The sequence below is a fragment of the Myotis daubentonii genome, chromosome 4, assembly GCF_963259705.1.
Source record: "Myotis daubentonii chromosome 4, mMyoDau2.1, whole genome shotgun sequence".
Lineage (NCBI taxonomy): Eukaryota > Metazoa > Chordata > Mammalia > Chiroptera > Vespertilionidae > Myotis > Myotis daubentonii.
Window position 1 is genome coordinate 282,749 of NC_081843.1, and position 22,025 is coordinate 304,773.

General features: G+C 38.2%; 1 long non-coding RNA gene across 3 annotated transcripts; it reads right to left on the bottom strand.

Moving 5' to 3' along the window:
- Positions 1 to 325: 325 nt before the first annotated feature.
- On the bottom strand, positions 326 to 3,935 carry LOC132232611 (uncharacterized). Of its 3 annotated transcripts, none has more exons than XR_009452434.1 (3): positions 3,411 to 3,935; positions 2,105 to 2,180; positions 326 to 1,272 (listed from the first exon to the last, which is right to left on the bottom strand). It is a non-coding gene; the product is annotated as an uncharacterized LOC132232611 (long non-coding RNA). The 3 variants fall into 3 exon arrangements; XR_009452435.1 differs by having other exon boundaries at positions 326 to 1,154; positions 1,586 to 2,180; XR_009452433.1 differs by lacking the exon at positions 3,411 to 3,935 and having other exon boundaries at positions 2,105 to 2,534.
- Between the last annotated feature and the right edge of the window lie 18,090 nt (positions 3,936 to 22,025).

The window sequence follows — 22,025 nt, forward strand, 5'->3', positions numbered from 1 at the left end:
GCAAAAAGGGAGTACCTGGTAAGTTTAACCACCTACAGAAGAGCATCTACTTCTGTGAGGTCAATTAACGTCCAAGGCTAAGTGAAGAAAGAGGAAATGAAAGAACTCAGACTTTCATGCTTTTCTCTCAAAATTATCACACTTACCTACACACACCACGCTGACATGGTTCCTCTGTCTCAAAATTATACCATGGGAGAAAAACCAGGTTAGTAAAGGGAATGGCACCTTCCTACATGTAATGAAACACATACACCACCCCCCCCCCCCCACGACACACACACACACAAATACCCATCAAGAACATTAAGGCACCTTATAGAAAAATAAGAAAAACTTTCCATTTTAGTTGTGATTTGACCTGAATTTATACACCATACTTTACTCCCTTGCCTATGACTCTATCAGAATCGCCAGGCAGAGTTCAACCTTCTCGCTGCAGAGCCTTTCAGAGACTTAACCTGCACAATTGCAAAGGGTTCCCACCAGTCCTGCTCCATTGTCACCAGAGCTCAGCTCACAGAGACCACTGCCTCGCTCCCATGCCCCGGAGGAAGCCCAGCCCTGTCCCCAGTGTCTCACTGCACTGGGTCACTCAGTTGTTCCTGACGATGATGCCGGGAACATCTGGCTGATGGAAAAGTGGAAGGTGACAGACCAAAGCATGGGGACACGAGATAATGGTTGTTATGGCAGAGAATCATCAGAACAACAAAATGGATAGCCTTGTGCAAGACCATGGATATAAAACGAGTAGCTCGGGGACTCAATAAACAAGTACAGTACTATATATTTTGGTAAACAAATGGTTGTTCAATAGATAACTATTCTTTTTTCTAATTCAGGGTTGAGAGGTTTCTGTTCAGAGTCTACACATGTTGGTCTGTAAAGCCATGTGAAATCTGGGAAGTCCCCTCCTCTGAGGATTCTCTGGTACGTGGTGGTTCAGTGCTGGGGGTAATTCTCATTAACAAAAGAGAAATGGCAGCCAGACCTTAGCCAGACCCTGGTCTCCCAGGCAGGCCTCAGTTCTTCTTGTCCTCCTACTGAGGCTGGCTTCTTGTGATCCCCAGGTTGTTCCACACCTCTGTGTACATGAGGGTCCCAATGAAGACAAACAAGGTGCAAAGCCAGTGCCACACAGTGAAAGGGTTCTGGAAGTACAAGATGGAGATGATGAGGCTCACAAACTTGCGTAGAGTCACAACGAGTGTGACAACGAGGGAGGTGCATTCTGTGGTGAGAATCAAGACACCCCAAATGCACATGTACCTGGAGAGAGAGGGTTAAGGTAGTTTTCTGACTACTGTGAGATCAGCTGGGGAGCACTTTCTGGCATGGCTCTTGGTTTAAATGTTCATATTCTAAGAACCAGAAAACTCAGGGGTTGGCCATGGCGGCTCTGAGGCTCCTTGGTAGAACATTCTGCAGATTCCTGTCCTGCCATTCTAATTGTGGGTCCCAACTCAGACTGCCTAAAACCTCTCATTATTCTTATTCTGGATTCTTCCCACAGTTTACAGTGAAGGTCACCACCCAAGGAATGACAGAGGTTAACACTCTCAGTAAAGGTCATCACACCTACCTCTACTTGATCTGGTCCCCAGTCCTTCCACCCCTTCTCCAAAAAAAGAACTCTGTAAGGCAAATCTATGAGGTGACATGAAAGGAATGAAGTCAATCTCATCTGTTCCATAGACTTCACAGTTTTTATAATGGACTTAAGGTCGTTCGAAAGAAGCATTATTTTAGTTTTAATTCACTTGGAATTTCTTTCAGAATTTTGTGGCAGCTTGTGAAATGTCCCAGGATACTAGAAAACTCCAGGTAGAAATCACAGAGCATGCATGTCATACTAATTTTTGATCACCCACTGACTTCTACACCTGCACCCCGAGCACCTCCTTCACAGTGCTCTGTGCCCTGCTGACCTCGGCACCCACTATCATCTCTTTGGCCCTCCACAGTGACCTCAATGGATGGGCCTTTCTCCTCCTACTGCAGAACAGATCAAAGCAGAAATGAAACTCATGTCACTGAACTGTCAGGGAATAGACAATCCCATGCCAAAGAAGACCATGCGGCAGAGGAGTACGAAGGATACTGAGTGATGACATTCATGAGGAGGTAGAACCACATGATGGGCATTGCCACACCAACAACCGGAACTTGATATAATTCTGCAAAGATTAAGAAGGGAGATAGTTGTATTCCTTTTAACAGCTAAAGTGTTCATCTTTTTTAACAAACAGAACATAATAGAGATAACGATGTTATTTCCCTTGCAATTAGATTTGGACCAAACACCACTTTACTTGCCCTTGAGTCTAGGCTATGTCAGCCTCAAGAGTCCTTGTATTGCTTTCTTAAAACAAATGAGAATTCATCTTAAGTTTAAAATAAACTTTTTACCATTCACCTAAACAGGACTCCACTTTACAGAGAAAGGCTGTGAATCACAGAGAAGTTCAAATGATATGGTCTTAACAACTCAACACAGAGAAAAGACAACCAGTAACTAAACGCCATTTGTCAATCCTACTAGTAATCAAATAATTCTAAAATTTACAAATAATATTCTAATGTGGCAAGGTAAAATTGGAATTGGCAGCCATTCAGTTGATGGTAGTATAAATTGATTTTTAAAAAATCAATTTCACAATTCTTATTAAGGGGCCATAAAAGTATTGATACCCATTCTTAGGAAAAACTCTGAATTAATCTAAATGTCCAATGATAGAGCAATGGCTGTGCAAGCAAAGGTGCTTTGACTAGATGAGGCATTGTATGTACATTCTATTTAAAATATAAGGATTATATATAGTCACACAAAAAACTAAGAATGAAAGTGAAAAAGTATAAATTTTATCTACACAAGGGTTACAACGATGTAAGAATTTATATAAATGGTGTCTGGAAGGAAACTGGTAAAATGAAATTAGCTGATGTGTAGAGTGATGGAAGTTATTAAACTTTTCTTCTTTTTAAATACATTCTTATGTTAGTTTTATATAAGAGGTTTGCACAGTGAACATTTGAGAGGAAACAAAATGCCCATGATTAACAAGAATAAGGACATAATAACCCTCTCAGGGTCGCTTCTTTTATATTGCTAACTTGCTTTTGGAGTTTGAAATACACAGCATAACTTAGGGAATTCCAAAGGTGATGCTGAGTTCTGGTTAGGAAAAGGACATTAATTTTCTTTTGCAAAAAAATTAAAAGCCATCTAGATAAAGAGATAACTGTATGTCTAGACTAGTGAGAAATCCCAATAATCTGGTATTCTATTGTCTTTGAAACACTCAGCAAGTATTGAAATGAAAAGAAAGTTAACAAATGTTATTACTATTTAATAACTTTAGAGATCCATTGTATCAATTGCTGCGAAAAGAGACAATCAGTATTACCTAAAACATTTAGATGGATATTCGGCTCTCTTAGAAAAATCAAGGATAATAGGTTCCAGATGCTAAAACTCAAGAAGAGAAAAAAATGTAAATTTAACTTAGGGATGATTCTGAAAAAGTTAAAGGCAGATTCTAAAAAATAAAAATGTATAAGTACCCAGCTCTGCAACTTTTGGAAGAAACATTCTAATAATTAAATCAAAATGAATTTGATAGTGTGTTTACTCAAACAGCTCTTTGCTATGCGGGGACTGTCAGAAACTCTGAAAGCCATGTGTCAAAAATCAGCTGTATGTCAATCACACCTCAATAAAAAAAAACTCAAAAATGGGTAATTCAGAGCCTTAAAAACTTAAGTTAACTGGCAATTGATAGCTAATTTATTAGTCACTTTAAAAAGTAAAAGCTAATTAATACTGTAGACTTTTGAGATAATTTTGCTTATTCCTGCAAGCTCTAAACTGTCACCATTTTTGCTTCCTCTTCCCCAAGGCTCCCACCTCTGCTGTGTGTTAGGACTATTTCTTTGCACTGCCTTCACCGGGTGATCAACTGATCCTTCAACTCCATTAGCAGGATGGCATGTTACCAGGAGGATGGTATGTTAGCAGGATGGCATGTTACATTTGAAATCACACATTACAACAACATAATAACGCAGTAATTTCCATCCTCCCCAGGTTCAAGAAATTGCTTACATTATAAAACAAAGCCTCCTTGAAATGTTTCCCAAACTGTTTGTATAGAGTCTCTTGGAAGATGCCCATCCTCGCGGACATCAGGAGCGCGAACGTCAGTGCCCCAATACCTAGAAAACAAAGGCCGGGTTACAAGACACCTGCACTCGCTACTCTCCAGATATTTTGTTAAAGAACATTTATTATTTAAATGTATTACAAATATTATAGTTTCTAAAAGTTTGTGGACCAACAGATTGTTTCATTAGGGGGGAAAAAAAAGACCTGACATGACATTCCATTGGTGACAGTCACATAGAACAATTCTGACACTTTTCATTCTATCTTCTTGGCCACTTGGGCTTTATCCAGAATTTTCTTTGTACTAAGCACGATTAGTCCTTCGTTCATTGTGTTGTACTAATGAACACCTTCTCTGACAGCACTGTCCCACACAACTATGAGCCTGGAAATGCTCCATCCTGGGCTCTCCAATACGGTCACCACCAGCCACATATGGCTACTGGGCAATTAAACTCTGACCAGTGAGACTGGGAAACTAAATATTTAATTTTAAGTAATTTAGATGTTAAATGTGAATAGTCACATGTGGCTTCTGGTGACCACAAGGGAACTGAAGTTCTCAATCGGTTGGCTTCAGAGGTTAGGATGGATCTAAGGATTCAATGATGCTAAGAGCTAATTCTACAGAGAGAACACTGCTGCACAGGTGGGACCCCCTACCTGGTCAGCTGCTTCAGGAATGCACATCATTGCCACAGAGAGAACTCAAACAAAGAAGGCCAGGAGCACGCCCCCTCTAGCAGGAGAAAAGTAATCCACATGCCTAGTCCATAGGTGGGGCCAAGAATGTGCTTCCTAAACATAAATCATAAAAGCGTATTGTTTACCTTTTCTTCAAAATGATAATCCCTAGGCAATTAGAGAACCCTGTAAAAGGAGACAAGAGGAAGTTTTAGTGCACTAGGGAAAGACAACATACTTCAAGATAAAAATGAACATCGCCAAGAGGGAAAAACATCTGGGCAGGAGGAGATTAGGATGAATAATTAGTAAGGTCCAGGTGTTCTTATGATGGCAACAAGTATAAGCCATAAAAATCTATCTTGCAAAATAATTACGCCTTTTAAAGATGACAATGAAGATAACAATGATCAATTCTCAATAACTACTCATAGCTGAAGCTTATTACAGGCTTATTTTTGTCAACTTTTCCATCTAATTTATAAGAGCTTTTACTACGTTTCTCCTCCCCCCGCGTTTTGAGGAAAGAAGTTGTGTGGAGATCTCTCTCTTCTCTGGAAGGGTGTCTGTCCTTCATCAAGTGCTCATAGAAAGTCTATTATGTGCTCAATGCTGTGAGGGTCATCTTAGTCATTATAATTAGCTCTGGGAAGTGCCTTTAGGGATAACACATTTGATCTCACAAAAATCTCAGACCACACCAAAATGTTACAATTCTAATCCTCACCCATTTTGTATTCTTCTGCAACCCTAACTATATTTCCCTTGAAGTCTCTTCTGCCCTCCAGGGAAAACTGTTCTTATCTATATACTGAACACAGATCTCTCACCATACATGAGACAAAGAAAAAACCTCTACTGCTTTGAAAGAAGCATGCCTCCAAGAATTTTCCTTTATTTAATTATCTCAAGTCTCCGGTTTAAAAAAAAAAAAATCAGGAAGGAGAAGGGTCTGGTCCTGGCATGTGCTTCTCAATGGTTAGAGTGTGGGCCTGAGCACTAAAGGATTGTGGTTTTGATTCCTGGTCAAGGGCACATACCTGGGTTGCAGGTTCGATCCCCGGCCATGGTCGGGGCACATACAGGGAGGCAACCAACCCATGTGTCTCTCTCACATCGATGTTTCTCTTTCTCCCTCTGTTCAACTCTCTCTAAAAATCAATGGAAAAATATCCTCAGGTGAGGATTAACAACACACACACATACACACACACACACACACAGAAAAGAAATGAAAGAAGGGTCTGTTTCATTTACTAGAAATAAATGTAATTTTATGTAAGAAAGAAACAAAAAGTGATGAGAAATGTTAAAGAACATTCATAGGAAGTTTGAATATAAAATCAACCAGATGAAGGAAATTAAAATCTGTTTCTCAGGAAAATGTTAACTTTCCTTTTATCAATCACCCATAAGACTTGAGAGAGACAAAAGGAAACCATCCACATGCACATGGCTCTCTGTCAGCCTCTCTGACGGCAGCCAGCCTCTGCTCACTGAGCTGCGCAGCAGGACTCGCAGATCTAAACGCCATGTGCAGGGGCATGGCAGTGCTGAGGGTCAGCTGTTCACCACGCTGACCGTGAAGAGCACAGTCACCAGACGGCAGAGTATCTGAAATGCAGAGGCAACAGCTTACACACAGAATCTACTAGTTCAAGAAAATCAAATAGAGAAGGAAATAAATACCTCTAGTTAAAAGTATCGTGCTTATTTCCTCTTTATTAAAATTGTATCATTATTATAATTTGAGTAGAATAATAAGTGCCTATAAAAATACTTCACAAAGCCAAACTAACATGGAAAAAGTTTAAATTATAGAGTATGTTTCAAGAAACACTATTTTAATATGCTTCAGGTATACATAGCAACTAAAAACTAGGCTTCAAAAAATGTTACCTAATAGCAATAGGTTTTTAAAAGTAAATGGGGAGAGATGACATCAGCATCATGGAAGAGTGAGAAGACTCCATTGTTTCTCCTCTTAAATTTATCTCAAGACAATTATAACTCAACAAAGATCCCCTGCTCAGCACACAAACACACCTGAAAGATCTATGCATTAGCACATCTGAAGGTGGGCATGTTGGAATGAGTAGGGAAGGTGGGATGGGGGAAGGACAAGAGGGGAGGGGGGGCAGGGGAAGGACAGAGACGTGACCACAGATTCAGTTTGGTGCCCATCCTGGCTCCAGCGAGCAAGGAGCACAAGAGTGGGGGAGAAGTCTGGCTGCAGCCCTCACACTACAACCTGGAGGGTCAGAGGGGCAGAAGCAGTTTCCTTCCTAGAAAAGGCATCTCCCTTCTGCCCTCCCCATTAAGGCAAAGCTGGGTATAGAGGTGGCTGGGAAGCCATTACTGTAGGGGTGGAGCAGAGCCATAAGATCTCTACCTCAAATGCACACACAGAGAAACAACCCATCAAATACCATGAACAACAGGGTAACTTGGGAGCACAGAAAGAAAATGAAAAATCTCCAGGAATCAAACTCAAAGGCATGGAAGACTGTGGTTTAAATGACAGAGAATTCAAGACTGCAATTACAAAGAAACTCAACAATATACAAGAAAACTCAGAAAGGCAAGTCAATAAGTTCAGGAATACAATTAATGAGCAAAAGCAGTACTTTACCAAAGAGATTCAAACTATAAGAAACACATTCTGGAGCTGAAGAACTCAATAAATGAGATAAAGAATGCACTAGAGAGCATTGGAAACAGAGCAGACCAGATGGAAAAAAAGAATTAGGGAACTTGCCAGGCCAGCATGGCTCAGCAGTTGAGCATCAACCTATGAACCAGGAGGTCACGGTTCAATTCCTGGTCAGAGCACATGACCAGGTTGCAGGCTCGATTCCTAGTGCAGGGTGTGCAGGAGGCAGCCAATCAATGATTCTTTCTCATCATTGATGTTTCTCTCTCTCTCTCCCTCTCCCTTCCTCTCTGAAATCTACAAAAATATATTTTAAAAAAAGAATTAGGGAACTTGGAGAGAGAAACCTAGAAATAACCCGTGAAGAAGAGAGAGAACTGAGAGTTAAAATTTAAAAAATAAAAGCAATATAAGGATAATAGATATGGTATACCAGAAGGAGAAGAGAGAGAGGAGCGAACAGAGATACCACTTAAAGAAATAATTGACAAGAACTTCCAAGCCTATGCAAAGAACTAGATGTTAGAATAGAGGAAGCTAACAGAACACCTAATTATATCAATGCAAAAAGACCTTCTCCAAGAATCATTTTATTCAAACTGTCAAAAATTAATGACAAAGAAAAAATTCTTAAGGCAGCCAGGGAACATAAAGATTTACCGACAAAGGAAACTCCATTAGATGATCATCACCAGATTTTTCTGTAATGTTTTCAGTAGCAACACTACAAGAGAGGAGAGAGTGAAAGAAAATATTTAAAATATTGAAAGAGAGGAACCCATCAGCAAAGGATAAGATATTCAGCAAAGTTATCCTTTAGACATTAAGAAGAAATAAAGGCTTTCCCAGAAAGACAAAAGCTGAGAGAATTTACCACCGTAAGACTTCACATAAGAAATGTTGAAAGGAGGTCTTCTACTGGAAACAAAAACACAGAAGTACACAAAACGTTGAATAAGATGATTAATAGATAGAAGCAGGAAACTGAAAATCTATTTCAGAGTAGTTTATTAAATAATCTATACTAATAAAAGAGTAATATGCTAATTAGACCAGGAGACCTTCCAGAGACCTTCTGGGCGTTCTTCTGATCAAAGCCAGGGGATTGGCCGGCCTGCAAACGGCCATCAGCCCCTCACCCAGGTTGGCCACGCCCCCCAGCAGAGACCCCCACCCTGAAGAGGGTCTGGCCAGCCTGAAAACGGCCCTCAGCCCCTCACCCAGGCTGGCCACGCCCCTCAAGGGGACCCCCACCCTGATCCGGGACCCCCTTCAGGGCAGACCAGCCAGCCCCCACACGTGCATCAGGCCTCTATCTATACTAATAAAAGGGTAACATGTTAATTAGACTGGGAGACCTTCCGGGAGACCTTCCAGATGTCTTTCCAGACAAAGCCAGGGCAGCGGGGCCGAGGCAGAGGCAGTTAGGGGCGATCAGGCCAGGAGGGGAGGGCAGTTGGGGGAGATCTGGCTGACGGGGGGCGAGCAGCTGGGGGCAAGCAGGTTGGCAGGGGGGGCCAGTTGGGGGCAAGCAGGCCAGAAGTGGGGGGCAATTGGGAGCGAGCAGGCCAGCAGGGGTGCAGTTGGAGACGAGCAGGCCGGCAGTGGGGGGCAGTTAGGGGTGAGCAGGCCAGCAGGGGGGAAGTTGGAGACAAGCAGGCCGGCAGTGGGGGGCAGTTGGGGGCGAGCAGGCCAGCAGGGGGGAAGTTGGGGGTGATCAGGCTGGCAAGGGGGGGGGCAGTTGGGGGTGAGCAGGCTGGCAAGCAGAGTGGTTAGGGGCGATCAAGTAGGCAGGCAGGTGAGCGGTTAGGAGCCAGCGGTCCCAGATTGCGAGAGGGATGTCTGACTGCCAGTGTGGGATTGGGCCTAAACTGGCAGTCGGACATCCCCCAAGGGGTCCCAGATTGGAGAGGGTTCAGGCCAGGCTGAGGGACACCGCACCCATCCACCCCCCCCCCCCAGGCACAAACTTCATCCACTGGGCCACTAGTTATAACATAAAGGTTAAAGGGGGGAAGGGCATTAAAATAATTGTAACAAGTTCACAACATAAAGAGGGATAATTTGCAACAACAAAATGATAAAAGAGGAGGGAGAGGATTGAATAGTACAGGTGAATGAAGAGGCAATCAGAAGAAAAAGGACTGTTATATGTATGTATGACACATTTTGCACAATCCTCATGGTAACCACAAAACAAAAATCCAGAGCTGAGATAAAACATTAAAAAAGAAGAAGAAGAAATGAAGAAGAAAATCATAGAAAACTGTCAAACAAAAATAGCACAAATAATTATAAGAGAAAACAAACAATGGAGATAGAACAACAAGAAAACAAAGGATACAATAACTGTGGTAAATCTTCATATATCATTAACAACCCTAATTATAAATGGATTGAACTCACAAATCAAAAGGCACAAAATAGAGGTATGGATTATAAAACAAGACCCAACTATATGTTGCCTGCAGGAGACTCTGCTCAATTACAAAGACAAACATAGGCTCAAAGTGAAGGGCGAAGATGATACTTCAAACAAATGGCATCCAGAGAGAAGTGGGTGTAGCTGTACTTATATGAGACAAAACAGATGTTAAGATTTTTTAAAAAAAAGAAACAAGAGATAAAGACATTTTATAATGATAAAGGAGACAATTCATTAAGAAGACATAACACTTATTAATATGTATGCACCCAACCTGGAAGTATCAAGATATATAAAGCAATTACTAATAGACCTAAGGGAGAAACTGACAAAAATAAAATTATAGTAGGGGACATGAATCCCCCACTGAGAGCAATGAATAGATCATCCAGACAGAAAGTCAATAAGGAGATATGGGCCTTAAATGACACAGCAGGTTAAATCAACTTAATATTTACAGAATTTTACATCCCAAAATGCCAGAACACACATTCTTTTCAAGTGCACACAGAACATTCTCAAGGAAAGACCATATACTGGATAATAAAACTAATCTCGATAAATTTAAGAAGACTGATATCATACCAAACATATTTTCTGGGAAAATCACAAATATGTGGAGATTAAACAACATGCCACTAAACAACTATTGGGTCAAAGAAGAAATAAAGGAAGAGATCAAAAGATACATAAAGACAAATGAAAATTTAAAAAATACAATATACCAAAATTTGTGGGATGCAGCAAAAGCAGTACAAAGGGGGAAGTTTAGAGCATTACAGGTCTAGCTCAAGAAACAAACAAAATTTCAAATAAACCACCTAGCATTACACATTTAAAAACTAGAAAGAAAAAGTCCAAGATGCTGGCAGCATAGGAGGTCTGAACTCAACCCCTCGCATGAGCAAACTCAAATATACACATATATACAGAGTAATTACTCCTGCAAGATAGCTAAGGGCTTCATGAACAGTTTCTCAACAACAAACAACAACCAAATGGAGAAGGCTGGGAAAGCCACAAGCCCTCTGGGAGCTGCAGGAACTCCATGGGCTGGAGGTGCCTGTGAACGCCTTAGGGCAGGCGGGATCTCTGTTCAGGGGCTGTGGCTTGCCTGCAAATCACAGGAGCTTTCCCAGCTCTGCTGCCCAATCCTTTTGCCTCCAGCAAAGGGAGCAAGCAGGAACAACTGGGTGGTGCAGACGCCTGGCCTCCCTGCTGGGCTCCAAGTTGGCACTAAAGCCAGAGGTCACTTCTACATAAGACCACTTTCTGTACAACAAACAAGAGAGAGACTCTATAGAGAAGTCTGGGGAGCCACTGGAGCTCTCTGGAGACTGCGGGGATTATCCCTGGTTGGAGGTGCCAAAGAGCGCCATTGCTTACCCCCCCCCCTTCTGCCTCCACAGAGTGGGCGGGGGCTCTATCCAGGTGCTCTGGCCTACCAGCAAGGTAACTGCGGAGTGTACCTGACACATCACCCAAACCCATTTCAGTCCCAAACAACGGGAGCAAACAGGATCAACAGGTCATTACTACATGCACCTGGCCTCCCCACCTGGAGCCATTTCAGCTCAGTGGGCCAGTGTCCAGGACACCTTACACCTGCTCGGCTCCTCTGGCCGACCAAAATCACCTGACAGACACAGCCTACACCGACGACCCTGGTACATAAGGCCACTTTACAAAGACTGGGAGAGAGGGCTATTTTATCTAAATTATAGAACAAACAGAGACACTTTACTAAATGAAAAGATGCAAGAATTATCTCTCAAATGAAAGAACAAGAAAAATGTGCAGAAAAAAAGAAAAACCTAAGGAAATGGATATAAGTAATTTGCCAAATAAAGAATTCAAAGAAATGGTCATAAAGGTGCTCACCAAACTTGAGAGTGACATAGAAAACTTCAACAAAGAGGTAGAAAGGATAATAACCAACCAGGTCTGAAGAATACAGTAACTGAAATGAAAAACACATTAGAGGGAATTAGCTAACACAGAAGAACATATCCTGAAGACAAACAATGGGAATCAACCTATCAGGACAGAAAACAGAAATGGAATTTTAAAAAACGAGGATAATTTAAGGGACCTCTGGGATAACATCAAGAACCCAAACATTAGCATTACAGGGATCCCAGAGGAGAAGAGAGAAAGGAACAGAAACTATATTTAAAGCTGGGAAAGGAAAAGACACCCAGGTCCATGAAGCACAAGAGTTCCAAACAAAGATGAACCCAAGAGACTTACACCAAGACATATTGTAACTGAAATGGCAAAAGGTTAAGATATAGACACAATCTTTAAGGAAACAAGAGGAAAACTGAATTACACACAAAGGAAATTCCATAAGGTTATCAGCTGATTGCTCAGCAACAACTTTACCAGCTAGAGGAAGTGGCAGGACATCTTTAAAGTTCTGAAAGAAAGAAAACTACACAATAATTTACCCAGCAAGGTTAGCATTCAGAATTGAAGAAGAGAGAGTTTACCAGACAAAAGCAAAAACTAAAGAAGTTCATCACCATTAAACCAGCTTTACAAAAAATGTTAAAGGGGCTTCTTTAAGCAGAAAGAAGTAGAAGTAGGCCATATTCAGAAATAAGAATATATATATTAAAGGGGAAAATCTCACAGGTAAAGCCAAATATTAAATAAATACAGTGAATCACACATTGAAAACACTACTAAGATCAAAAGAAAGAAGTATCAAACACAACTCAAACAATTAGTAGCCAGGATATACAAAACACAAAACATAACACCAATAGCATACAGCACAGATGGGGTAGTAAAATGTAGTCCTTCTAGAATATATTCACCCTTAAATGCCTATCAACTTAAAATAGACTGTTATAGATATACATAGACCTCATGTAAACCACAAACCAAAAACCTACAAAAGATATACAAAGAAAAAAGAGAAAAAAACCCAACTACTGAAAACCAGCAAACCACAAGGAAGAGATCAAGAGAAGAAACAGAGAACTATAAAAACAACGAAAACAATTAACAAATGGCAATAAGTACATACTTATTAACAATTATTTTAAATGTAAGTAGATTAAATGCTCCAATTAAAAAAAATAGGTAGCTGAATGGATTTAAAAACAAGACCCATCTATATGCTGCTTACAAGAGACTCACTGCAAATCCAAAGATGCAGACTGAAAGTGAAGGGATAGAAAAAGATATTCCATGAAAAGAAAGATGGGGTAGCTAGCAATTTCAGACAAAATATACTTTTAAACAAAAATATTTTAAGAATACAAAGAAGGACATTACATAATTATAAAGGGTTCGATCCAAGAAAAGGATGCAGCAATCATAAATATCATAACTATCACATCCAACACAGCAACACCTAAATGTATAAGGCAATTGTTAATGGCATAAAGGGAGAAACCCACAGTATTACAATAATAGTACAGGATTTTAATATCCCACTCACATCAATGGATAGATAATCCAGACAGAAAATCAATATGGAAATAATGGCCTTAAATGTCACATTAATCAAGATTGATTTAATATCATTTTTAGAATATTTCAAACAAAAACTGCAGAATACATTTTTTAAGTGTACATGGAACAATCTCTAGAATAGATCACATATTACACCACAATATAAGCCATAATAAATCCAATAAGACTGAAATCATATTAAGCATCTTTTCTGATCACAATAACATGAAACTTAGAAATCAACTCCAGCAAGAAAACTGGAATGTATGAAAAAGGAAGTCAAACAGAACATCAAAAACTATCATAATAACAAATGAAAATGAAAAAACAACTTTTCAAAATTTATGGGATACAGTAAAAGCAGTTATAGAATAAAGTTCATAGCTATGCAGGCCTACCTCAAAAAAAAAAAAAAAAAAAAAAACAGAAAATCCCAAATAAACAATTTAAGTCCACATCCACAGGAATTAGGGGGGAAAAAAACCACCCAAAGTAAACAGAAGCAAGGAAACAGTGAAGATCAGAGAAGAAAAGACAAAATAGATATTTTAAAAATTGAAAAGAGCAATAAACTAAAACACTGACTCTTTGAAAAGATAAACAAAATTGCAAACCCTTAGCCAAACTCATCAAGAAAAGTGAGCCCAAATAAATAAAATCATAAATGAAAGAGAATTTACAAGTGATACCACTGACATATAAAAACTCATTAAAGAATAATACAAACAATTGTTTTCCAACAAATTCAACAAAATAGAAGAAACGGATGAATTTTCCAGAAGTATATAACCTTCCAAGCCTGAATCAGGAATAAATGCAAAATCTAAACAAACTGATTACTGGCAATGAAACTGAAGCAATAATTTTTAAAAATTCCGATCAAATAAAAGTCCAGGACCAGATGGCTTTATAGGTGAATTTTCAAAGAAGAATCAACACCTACTCTTCTTAAACTATTTCAAAAAATTGAAGAGGAAGGAATGCTTCCAAACTCATTCTATAAAGCCAGCATTATCCTGATAACAAACTCAGACAAAGACATTACAAAAAAAGAAAATTACAGGCCAATACCGGTGATGAACACAGATGCAAAATTCTCAACAAAATATCAGCAAACCAGATTCAACTATACATAAAAAAAAGTATACATCATGATCAAGTGAGATTTATCCTAGGAATGCAAGGCTGACTCAACACCCATAAATCGATCATCATGAGACATCACATTGACAAAATAAAGGGTTAAAACCATATGATCATCTCAATAGATGCAGCAAAAGCATTTGACAAAATTCAACAAAAAGCTCTCAACAAAGTGAGTATAGAAGAAACATAGGCTATATATGATCAAACCTATAGGTAATATAATACTCATTGGTGAAAAGCTTAAAGCTTTTGCTCTAAGATCAGGAATCAAGGATGCTCACTATCACTAGTTCTATTTAACATAGTATTGGGACTCCCATCTATAGCAATCAGACAAGAAAAATAAATAAAAGACATCTAAATAGAAAAGGAAGTAAAGCTCTCATTATTTGCAGATGACATAACCATAAGGTCTGAAAGAAAAAAACAATTAGAATTAATAAATGAATTCAATAAAGTCACAGCATAAAATTAATACACAGAAATCAGTTGGGTTTCTATACACCAATAACCAATGATCAAAAGGAGAAATTAAGAAAACCATTCCATTTACAATTGCATCAAAAGCATAAAATACCTAGAAATAAATTTAACCAAAACCTGTATCATGAAAACTATAAGAGAATGGAGGGAAAAAAATTGAAGAGCAAATAAATGGAAGAATACACCTTGCTCATGTAATGGAAGGATTAATACTGTTAAAATGTCCTTATTAAAGGAATATACAGATTCAATGTAACCAATATTAAAATATTAATGGCATTCTTTCAGAATTAAAACGAATCCTAAAATTTATATGGAACCACAAAAGACTGAAAACAGCCAAAGAAATTTTGAGAAAGAACAAAGTGAGAGGTATCACACTACCTGATATCAAACTATTATTATTAAGCTACAATACTTAAAATAGTATGGTTCTGGCATAAAAACAGATGTATAGATCAATGGAATATAATAGAGCGACCAGTAATAAACCCTTGCTTATATGATCACTTAATCTACAATAAAAGAGGCAAGGATATACAATGGGGTAAAGACATTCTCTTCAATAAGAGGTATCAGGAAAACTGAACACATAAAAAAAAGAACTAAACCACTTTTTTATACCACATGCAAAAATAACTCAAAATGGATTAAAGACTTACATATCAGACCTGAAACAATGAAACTCTAGAAGAAAACATAGGCAGTAAACTCTTTGACATTTCTTTAGCAATTTCTTTTTGGATATGTTTCCTCAGGCAAGGAAAACAAAAGAAACAATAAACAAATGTGACTACATCAAACTAAAAATGTTTGCACAGCAAAGGAGACAATCCACAAAACAAAAAGGCAACCTACTGAATGGAAGAAGGTATTCGCAAATGATACATCCTATAGGGAATTAATATCCAAAATACTGTACATAAGGAACTCATACAACATAGCACCAAAACAAAACAAAAAAACTAATCCAATTTAAAAATGGGCAGAGGACCTGAATAGACATTTCTGTAGAGGACATACAAATGGCCAACAGATATATGGAAAGATGCTCAAAATCACTAATCAGGAAAATGCAAATTAAAACCACAATGAGATATCACCTCACACCTGTTAGAATGGCTATCATCAATAAATCAGCAAATAAGTACTAGTGACAATGTGAAGATGCACTGCTGGTAAGATTATAAATTACTGTAAACACTATGAAAAATGGTATGGCAATTCCTCAAGAGATGAAAAGTAGAACTGCCATAGACCTATAAATTGTTTTTTTGGGAGGTATTTATCCAAAGAAAACAATATCGCTAATTTGAAAGACATATGCACCCCTATGTTCACTGCAGCATTATTAATAACAGCCAATATAGAAGCAACCTAGATGCCCATCAATAGATGAATGGGCAAAAAAATGTAGTGAACATATACAATGATATATTAGTCAGCAATAAAAAATAATAAAATCTTGCCATTTGCAACAACATTGAGGGACCTAGAAGGTACTATGCTAAGTGAAATAAGAGAAAGACAAATACTGTATTTCACTTCTGTGTGAAATCTAAAAACAAACCACACCAAAAGAATGAACAAAACAATACAAACAGACCTATAAATATAGAGAACAAGCTGACGGTTGCCAAATAGGGTTGGGGGAGGTGGTGAGAGGGGGATGTAAATATTTTTCTTAAATTAAATTTTTGAAAAAGCAACACGCTATTGAATAACTATTGGGTCAAAGAAAAAAAGAAGAGCTCAGAAGATGCATAGAGACAAATTAAAATGAAAATTCAAAATACCAATTTTTTTTGGATACAGCAAAAATGATATTAAGAGAGAAGTTTAGCTTATTACAGGCCTATCTCAAAATAAAATAAATTTTAAAAATTAAATTTATCTTAGCAAGTAGAAAAGACATTTAGAAAAAGAAGAACAAATAAAGCTCAAAGTCAGTAGAGGAACAAAAATAATAATAATCCGAGCAGAAATAAATGAGAGAACAAAAAAAGGATAGAAAAAAAATCAATGAAATCGCTGGTATTTTGAAAAGATAAACAAAATTGACAAACCTCTAGTTAGATACACTAACCAAAAAATGAAAACAGAATCAAAATCAGAAACGAAAGCGAAGTTACAGTGGACATCACAGAAATATAAATCATTATACAAAAACACTATGAAAGGCTATACACCACCAAATTCTATAAAACTAGAAAAAAATGGTAAAGTTCTTAGAAATATACAACCAACATAGACTGAACCATGAATTGGAAAACCTAAAGAGAGTGCTCACTAGTAAGGAAAATGAAACAGTAACACTCAAAGAAGACTTAATACTAATCCTTCTCAACTTCTTCCAAAAAATTGAAGAGGAGGGACTACTTCCTATATTATTTTATGAGACCAACATTCCCCTGATATCAACACACAAGAAGAAAATTACAGGCTAATATCTCAGATGAACACAGATACAAAATTTCTAAACAAAATATTAGCAAATATAACAATACATTAAAAGGATAATACATCACGATTAAGTGGGGTTGCCCAGTCAGTGTGGCTCAGTGGTTGAGCAATGACCCATGCACCAGAAGGTCTCAGATCAATTCCTGGTCAGTGGACATACCGGGTTGTGGGCTCAATCCCTGTTGGGGAGCACAGAAGACTTGAATGGAAAGTTTGTAAGGAGGACATTCCAAGAGAAAAAAAAAAGTGTGCTGAAGGTAGACTGTCCTGTTTATTGGAATTACGACTTAGGGGAGTGCCAAAGGCCACACCCCTAATTATTCCTTGACCTTTCCAAACAAGTCTGAGCACATGCAGACCCCTGTATGTTTACTGGAATTCTTATGCTTAATCTTTGAGTGTCCTTGTTTAAAAGACACTGCAAACACATGTGTCCTCCCAAGATTACTTAACCTACTGACTGTATCTAAAAGATAAACTTTATCTCAAACTGCTGTTACAATAAAAGCCTAATGAGACAGGTGATCCAGGCTGTGTGGTTCCTTTAGCCAGGCAGTCCCTTAGTCCTCTCTTTCACAGCAAACATTGTGTTAGAGTAATCATTCATCCGTCACTCAGGGTCTGCTGGTCAGCCCTAACAGATCCCCAGTAGGGGGCGTGTAGGAGGCAACAGATCCATATTTCTCATCGATGTTTCTATCCCCCACTTCCTCTCCTTTCCTCTCTCAGAAAGCAATCCTATATAATAAAAGCCTAATATGCTAAGTGTCTGACCATTCATTCGACCGTTCAACCAGTCACTATGATGCACACTGACCATCATGGGGCAGACACTCCAACCGGTAGGTTAGCTTACTGCTGGGTCTGGCCAATTGGGACTGGGCGAGGCGGGCCAAACACACCCTGGAGCCCTCCTGTGGTCCCTCCCGGCCCCGATTGTGCACCAGTGAGGTCCCTTGGCCTGGCCTATGCTCTCTCACAATCTGGGACTCCTCGGGGGATGTCCACAGGCCAGGCCGAGGGACCCCACCAGGGCACAAATCCGTGCACCAGGCCTCTAGTAAAAACAAATTGGGGGAAAAAAAGATTAAGTAGGGTTCATTCCCTGGATGCAAGGATGGTTCAATGTTTGCAAATCAATCAATGTGATAAACCACATTAACAAAATAAAACATAAAAATCATATAATCATATCAATAGATGCAGAAAAAGCATTTGACAAGATACAACATCCACTTATGATTAATATACTCAATAAAATGGATATAGAAGGAAAGTATCTCAACATAATAAAGGCCATATATGACAAACTCTCAGCTAATATCATATTCAATGGTGAAAAACTGGACGTTTTTTCTCTAAGATCAGAAACAAAACAAGGTTGCTCACTCTTGCCACTGTTATTCAACATAGTACTGGAAGTGCGAGCCAGAGTAATTAGGGGAGAAAAATAAATAAAAGGTGTCGAAACAGAACTGTCACTATTTGCAGACAACATGATTCTGTATATAGAAAGCCCTAAAGACTCCACCAAAAGACTATTAGAAACAATGACAAATACAATAAAGTAGCAAGAAACAAAAATCAATACACAAAAATCCACTATATTCCTATATGCCAGGGGTCCTCAAACTTTTTAAACAGGGGGCCAGTTCACTGTTCCTCAGACCGTTGGAGGGCTGGACTATAGTTTAAAAAAACACACAACTATTAACGAATTCCAATGCACACTGCACATATCTTATTTTGAAGTAAAAAAACAAAACGGGAACAAATACAATATTTGTATTTGCATGTGGCCCACGGGCCACAGTTTGAGGACCCCTGCTATATGCAAACAACAAAATACCAGAAAAAGAAACAAAACAATCCCATTTACGACTGCAACAAGAAGGATAAAATACCTAGGAAGAAATTTAACAAAGGAGGTGAAAGACCTGTACACTGAAAACTATAAGCCATTGTTGAAAGACACTCAAGAAGACACAAAGAAATGGAAAGATATTCCATGTTCATGGATTGGAAGAATTAACACTGTTAAAAATGACCATTACCTAAAGTAATATACAGATTTAACACAATCCCCATCAAAACCCCAATGGTATTTTTCACAGAAATAAGAACAAAAAATCCTCAGATCTATACGGAACCACAAAAGACCCTAAAATAGCCAAAGCTACCTAGAGAAAAAAGGACAAAGCTGGATGTATCACACTGCCTGTCTTAAAATTATACTACAAAGCTAAAACAATCAGAAAAAGAGACATACAGACCAAAGGAACAGAATTTAGAGGCCAGAAATAAGCTAACACATACTAGTCTATGGGCAACTAATAGTTGACAAACGAGACAAAAGCACACAGCAGAGAAAAGAAAGTCTCTTCAATAAATGGTGCTGGGAAAACTGGAAAGCCATATCCAAAAGAATGAAACTAAACTGCTATTTGACGCCATAAACAAAAGTTAGCTCAAAATGGACCAAGGACTTTAATATAAGACCTGAACCAATAAAATACATAGAAGAAAACATAGGCACTAAACTTGTGGACTTTGGTCTCAGAGGGGCTTTTGTGAACTTGACCCCAAAGGCATGGGAAATAAAAGCAAAAATAAATGAATGTGTCTACTAGGACATCAAACTAAAAAGCTTCCACATAGCAAAAGAAACCAGCAACAAAACAAAAAGGCAACCAACTGAATGGGGGATGATATTTGCAAATGATACCTCTGATTAGGGCTGATACCAAAAATACATAAAGAACTCATACAACTCAACAACAACAAAAAAAAAAACACACCAAACAATCCAATTAAGAAATAAGCTGAGGCTGAACAGACATTTCTCTAAAGAGGACATATAGATGGACAATAGAGATATAAAAAGATGCTCAGCATGACTAATCGTCAGGGAAATGACAATTAAAACCACAATGAAATATCATCTCACCTCTGTCAGAATGGATATCAGTAAATCAAATAAGTGCTGGCGAGAATGTGGAGAAACGGGAACCCTCTGGCATTACTGGTAGAAATGTAAATTGCTGCAACCACTATGGAAAACAGTGTGGACTGGTTCCTCAAAATATTAAGAACAAAGCTACCACATGACCCAGCAATCCCTCTTCTGAGTATCTACCTAAAAAGTTGGAAAACATTTATTTGTAAAGATATGTGTATCCCTATGTTCACTGCACAAGATCCAAGATATGGAAACAACCTAAGTATCCTTTGACAGATGATTGGATAAAGAAGATGGGGTACATATATACAATGGAATACTACTCAGTCATAAGAAAAGATGAAATACTCCCATTTGCGAGAACGTGAATGGATCTTCAGAATATTTATGCTAAGTGAAATTAAGACAAAGAAGAACAAGAATGGTATGATTTCACCCACATGTGGGATATAAGAAAAAACAAACAAACAAACCCCAAACTCTTAGAAACAGACAACAGAATGGTGATTACCAGAGGGGAAGTGGTAAGGGGGGAGAACAAAGAGGGTAAAAGGGGTAAAATATGGTGACAGAAGATTTGACTTGGGTGGTGAACACACAAAAGAGTATACAGATGTCATAACTTGTATACCTGAAATTTATATAATGCTATTAATAACAAATTTATTGCTACCTCAATATAATTTCAAAAATAAAACAAAAAGTGAATAATTTTTTGACGTTTTTTAAAAAATATATTTTATTGATTTTTTACAGAGAGGAAGGGAGAGGGATAGAGAATTAGAAACATCGATGAGAAACATTGATCAGCTGCTTCCTGCACACTCCCTACTGGGGATGTGCCCGCAAACCAAGGTACATGCCCTTGACTGGAATCGAACCTGGGACCCTTGAATCCGCTCTATCCACTGAGCCAAACTGGTTAGGGCAAAGTGAATAATTCTTATTACTGTATCACTTCTTTTTATAAGTTTCATATACCTCTAAAGAACTTAAAAATGGTTAATTCTCTCAAATACTTCTTCTATACACTTGTTTATACTATTAATTTTCACTATTTCTAAAGAAAATATTTGCTAAGTCAAAGGTTACTTTCAGCCTAGCAACTGTTAATAATTATCTCACATTTGGAGTGGCCTCCAAATTAATGAGGACATCATTTAACTTGTACAAATTTGTTTTTAAAAACCAGGGCCCCTGTTTTTAAGACTTATAGGTCTTTAAATAAAAAACAGCCACACAAAAGCTAAAAAGAAAATCCAGTAACCCTAGTACCTTATAAAAATAAAGGGATAAATACAAATAAACAAATGAATTAAATAATTTTACATTTGTATGACCCCACTTTGAACTATAAAATACTTTTACAATGCCTTTCATACATACCAGGTTAAACCAAATAAAATTAAGGTGCCTTTTATACATATCACATTCAACCACATGAAATTACCACACTTTTGTAGGTCAAAAAGGATTGAATGTCAGTAATTTCATTTTATTCAACCTAATACGTTCAATAGGAGAAAAAATTATATATAATCTCCTAATATATAAAAAGCCAGGGGCTTTCACTACCAAA